Raw genomic sequence first — 6,000 nt, forward strand, 5'->3', positions numbered from 1 at the left:
TCATTTCATATTTCAAAATGGTAAAATGAAAAAAATTTCGAGAAAGATTCTCGATAGCCTGTTATTGAAAATCAACGGTAATATACAATGACAATTAAAAAATGTAGGAGTTTACAGTTTACTCGAGGTATCAAACACATAACCAACATTGCCAATTATTGGCTCATTCTAGTTCGGAAGACAATATCTGAGATATTTCATCAAGTCTCCAACATCAACCTATTAAATTGAACGTCGTACGAGACCCATACAATATGTATGCTCTTCTATAAAAGCCAGTGATAAATCGTTTGATGGCGGTGAATCGCATCAGACAAAAAAAAACAAATAATTTAAAGCACCAACGCGTAGCGTACACCACAAATAAAGCTCGCCTTTGATTGAAAAATGTGTGAAATCATGCTAGAACGAAAAAAAAAACACAAACCTTGTTCTAAGGCACGGGTGTTCTAGTAGAATCGCGAGAAACAAAACAAATGAGCTTATCTCATCTTCTAGAAACCCCACTAGCACATGCTAGTAGGTAGCAAGTGATGGTAAATTTCTGACTCTCTCAATTCAGCTGTCGTCGCTCTCTGTTGATCGACCTGAAAGTTGCGTGTGGTTTTGTAGGGCGACCAGCTTTTTCATTCCGCATTAGTTGAAAAATTACTCTGAACTTGAAATATACTAGTAGATTAGCAACATATAATTTACACATTTTTTTAAGTTAATCGTTTTGAAGGCACTATAAAGTGTAGAAAATGAAAAAAAATGAAAAATAAAAAAAAATAATTATTGTGTTCGGCAACACAGAAGATCAATAAAAAAAAATAAATGTTTATGGCAACGTTTTTTTTATTTATTATTTTGGCAACACTTAGCAAAATAAACATAACAAAGTCAGCAATTGTTATATTCTTGTTAGCGACAGACGTGTCTAAGGGACCATTCAAATATTACATAACGCTTTTAGAGGGGGGAGGGGGTATTGCAGTTTGTTACGCTTTGTGGATTTTGCTTAGAAATTTCGAGATGAATGTGTTACGTAGGGGGGAGGGGGGGTTGAAAATGCTCGAAAATTGCGTTACGTAATATTTGAACGGCCCCTAAGTGAATCTCTGAATTGAGATTCGTAAGAATCGTAACTTCAACAAATGGTTTTTTTTTTTTCATCCCCAAATTTGCGTGTGTTCGAGACTATACATGGAGCTGCCAATTTGTTCCTCTGTGTTTGTTTGATGGAGTAGAAACAATTTCTAGCCATAATCATCATCAACAACAGCAAAAGCATCATCGGTCGCTGCCGCGTGAGTTCTGATGTCCACTTTTTTATTCGCTGTATCGCACAAAGATGGAGGGTGGCTATCATTCGGTCTCTAAAAAAACCCTTCTCACATTTTGTTTGAGTTATTAATTAGGATAAATCACCGTGAATTTTGTTTAATATATCTTTTTTACGATTTTATCGGTGAATGTTATGTTCTTATAATGAGAACATTTCAAGGTTTCGAAATTATTGATGGATAAAAGAAGATTAAAAGAAAATTACAGGTGTTGAAAATGAGCGAGTATAAATTTTAAGAAGCATTTTCACCACATACTTAACTTTTGTTCAAGCACGGATCAACTATTTTGAAGTGTTAAAATGATTGTATCCCATTTACCCGAAAACTATTGCCCAGAATGACTTTTCCCCAGAATGACAAATACCCGAAATCAAACCCCAGAATGAACCATTTCCCAGAAAAAATTCCCCAGAATGCACCATTTACCAGAAATGTTTTTCCAGGAATGGAACATTTCCCAGTTTTTTTTTACCCAGAACAGAACATTTCCCAGAATGACACAAATTCCAGATTATTTCCTCTTGTATTTTTTATTTATTTTTGTGCTGTTAAATCTAATGGATCCTTGTAAATTTCATATGATTCGAAATTAAATTTTTCAAAATGGTTTTTCAAATGAAACCAAATGTTTGAAAGTTTCCAACTAAAATTATTTCAGAACCGATATTATGTTTTGTGGTTTGGGTACTTGAATTATTTGGTTTTGGTATCCGACTCCTCACGCTGCGAGTTCGAACTTTAAAGAAATATTGTCCTTCACGCTGTCGCGTGGCGGACGGGGCTAAGGGATCACCCCTTTAGCTTTCACGCAGACCTACACGGTAAATTTAGATTATTCAGAGACTGATTAATTTCGGTTCAGCGGTCGCACCATGTATGAAGATGAAAACAACTGAGTTGAAATCCATCAAAATTCTGAGTTGTTTTCATATATTGACTTTCAAAGCCTGGAACTAAGCGAAGACGCATACGTTTTCGAACAAAATAGATGAAAACAACTCAGAGAGTTCCAAAAACAATTGTTGATTGTTTGGATGCGATGGTCGGAAACAGTTGACGAAATAATCAAGGTGAGTTTTAATTACATTTTCTATTAGAAATTAAGTGGTGTCGAAAGGAAATAAAAAATTGAACAATTTTATCTTTTCTTCCAGCAATCTCTACGAAAGCCATCATTCACAACTGTAAGTTTAATTTTCTCATAATTTTGAAGTGTAAATCATTTTCACCTATGGTGTTTTTTTTCTTGTCTTTTCAGATCAGCTCAAATTAGACAGAGTGTGCTGGTTGGTGAGCGTGCCAAGTGGGACAGCACGAAGCTCCACCGGCTGGATGCGGTCAAATGACTCGGTGGCACTAACTTGTGATAAAAATTAAACCAACCGTATAAAAATGCACGCATCCATCTTCTAAATACACCGTACAATCGTCTTTTTCTTTTTTCAATCAGAAATTCCATTCAAAACCGCTTTGAAATTTCATAAATTTTTGATATTTTTTCATTCAGTCGATCCATGAACAAGCCTAAACCACCCTGAACAAAAACAACTCAGAATTCGCGAAAACCCCTACAATTCATTTCTGAGTTTTACCGCTCTAATCAAAATTTGAGTTTTCCCAGTTTTGGCGCATTTTGAATTATTTTCCTTCAAATCTGAGTCAAGGAGAATTAGAGTGTACACAGAAAAAAATAATGACTTTTACGTGTCGTTGAAAATGATGTGCTTTAACATAAAACTACCTGTAATAGCAAAAAACTGCAATTTTAAATTGTTTTGTTTGAATTTTAAAGAAAATTCATTGAATATTACATTTGCAATAATTTTACAGGTGAAAAAAAAATACATGTTATAAGATTACGTGTCGTCCATTAATTTTCATATTATCACTATAGAAAATTAAAGGGCACCTGGCATCCCAGTTTAGCATGAACAGAAGAAACGTCAAAAGTTTACAAACACATGCAAGCGCGCGGACTATTTTGTTTGTTTCGTTTTTGTTTATTCGCAATTACGAATGCGAAATACGGGAAATAGAGAAATAAGTGTTTCGCGAATCAAAAAGAGCCCAAACAATCATTCAAAAGCTCATTACCTAGTGCTGCTGTTACGCTCAGAAAAATCCAGAGGACAACGTCAGGAATTCGAAAGAACCATTCGGAAGAAGAAAAGTTCGGAAACATTCGGAACGGGACTGATGAATCTAATGGCCTTTTAGCGAAAACGATCTACGAGGATGGAGCCGGTCAAATTTATCGAAGCACCATGCATGAAAGGTATTTTGTTTATTTTCAGTTCAGTTTAAAAATCTGTCGGTGGTGAATTGACCAGCAGCAGATCACACGTAGCGGAGAACACGGAAGAATGTTAACACAATCTTTGTTATATTTTTAGGTCTTCTAAGCCTATGAACTAGAATTTCCTGCAAAAATGCTCATCAAAAGTCAAAGAAAGAACTAAATTTGCTTGCAACAGCAGCAACCGTCGACTTAGCCCATACTCTATCGGAAAAAGGGGCCATCCGTGATTGAGGGATCTCGTCCAACTGTGGACACTGAATGCCAGACACAGTGATAGAATTTCAATCAACGAGATCACCAACAATCGGTTAAACTTAGGCAAAGGTCAAGCTGCTTTTTATCAAGACATTCAACTCATGTGAGTATTTCTAGGAAAGATAATTATATGTGGTTCAATCTTCCATCATGTTGATTGTTTTGCAGGGAATTTACTCCAACAAAGTATTTTTAGTGGATAAGGTTTTTGCCTCCAAGTATCTTACAGTAAAACCAATAGTCGAACAAGCCTGCTGACCAAGAACAATAAATCAACAAGAGAATAATAGAACTGAACCCAACTGAGAGCACGGTTGCTTCAAAATAAATTTCATTATTATTCCACCTTCACCTATGCCGAAAAAAATTCGATGACAATTGACAACTTGGATTGATCTCAACCAAAGTAAGAACCCAGAACAAGATGGAATTAGTGCTGGAATCACGAACAATTTGTCGGTAAATGTTGACATTTATTCTACCTTATAAGGACTCTTGCGATCTTCTTATCTCAGGTAAAATACTGAAAACATATTGTTTATAGACTAGACCAACTAAAAAATTATTTTTCTTTTTTCAGGCTATTAATTCAACTTGAACAAAAGTAACAAAATTTTGGAGCAACCCTTTATTTAGGTTTTTCTTCTGGATTCAATTGTGATGGCAATACAGGAAATTCTGCTAACACTCAGAGATGCTGACGATCCATTTAACTTAGTGGCGGTATCACAACCTCATCAGAAACAACAGTCGAAGAACGAGAACCGGAAATTTTTGGAAAACCGATGGCTTTAAAATAGGATACGTTGGAATATGGAAAGGTATTTTACATTTGATAGTAAAACATTTTACCATGCCACAGTTTACTGGTAAAATTCTATTCTATTTCTTCTAAATAGGTTAAACGAACTTATTTTGGACAGATGTAGTTCAGACCCGGTTTAAGAATATTTGTGCATTTTTTCCAAAATAAATTCCTTATCCAAAATAAGTCTGTTATCCTATTTATCATCAAAGCTAGTATTCGTAATATTGTTTATTTACATTTCGTATTAACCTGTGGCACCGCAAATTTATTTATTTTTTCTGAGCATACCTACTTACATTTTAATTATGAATAATAAAATTGCTTTTTATTGAAAAACAATATGGTTGCGTTTTAATTTAAATCATAACTCATACCATAAATTTCATTAATAAATTTGAAAGGTTAATTTAAAAGTGAGCATAAATCGCGGTTTGAAATTACAGTTCTGTAATTTTCCAACGACCTGTAAAAATATGTGCTCACGTAAAAACAATGGTCATGTAATTTTTTTTCGACCTGTAAAATTACGGTAAAAGTCCTGCTCCTTTTTGTTACAGGATATTTGCCGTAATTTTACAGCAATTAATTTTTTCTGTGTAAGAAGCCCCGGCAGACCTAGACCAATGTAATGGGGCCGCCGCTTCCGACGGCGGGTCGGCGTCGGCTTCAGATTTGGGAGCTTCGGCGGCTTTGTGCCGCCTCAGCCCCTTCATCCTCGTTGGTTGCGGCTTTGCCGCAAAAGAATAAAGTTATGAACCCCATTTTTTTGAAACAATTCCTTTTTTAAATAAATTCTAGTAAGGATAAATGAAATGAAATAAATTTTCTGGGAAATGGTTCTTCTGGCGAAAAAAATTCTGGTAAATGGTTCATTCTGGTAAAAAAAATGTTGGGAAATGGTACATTCCGGCGAAAATTTTTCTGGGGAATGGTTCGTCTGGGGAAAAAAAATCTGGGGAATGGTTCTTTCTGGCGATTGAAATTCTGGGGATTTTTCATTCTGGGCAATGGTTTTCGGGTAAATGGAGTACAACCGTTAAAATTGGACAGAGTTAAGTCTAACACAACACAACGGGGTTCGGTGCGGTAAAGTTGAAGGGTTCGAGCATAAAATGAACTACACATTTAGAAATAAAAAGACCATTATAATATTCTACGGAGCTTAAGCCTTAGGAAGAACCGCCTGATGGGTAATTTGGTGATTGATTTGTTCTATAAATGTTTTGCTCAAAGAATGCAAAATAATCTTTTAAAAAACATTTTTATATTAGATACGTTATTGATTATTCTGTTTTAGACTATTAACAGTT

General features: G+C 35.1%; 1 long non-coding RNA gene across 1 annotated transcript; it reads left to right on the top strand.

Annotated features, from left to right (window-relative positions):
- The first annotated feature begins 3,360 nt into the window (after positions 1-3,360).
- Positions 3,361-4,946, top strand: LOC129750572 (uncharacterized). Its single transcript, XR_008738419.1, has 4 exons — positions 3,361-3,603; positions 3,722-3,985; positions 4,051-4,397; positions 4,463-4,946. It is a non-coding gene; the product is annotated as an uncharacterized LOC129750572 (long non-coding RNA).
- The last annotated feature ends 1,054 nt before the right edge of the window (positions 4,947-6,000 follow it).

This window comes from Uranotaenia lowii, chromosome 3 (assembly GCF_029784155.1).
Source record: "Uranotaenia lowii strain MFRU-FL chromosome 3, ASM2978415v1, whole genome shotgun sequence".
Taxonomy (NCBI): Eukaryota; Metazoa; Arthropoda; class Insecta; order Diptera; family Culicidae; genus Uranotaenia; species Uranotaenia lowii.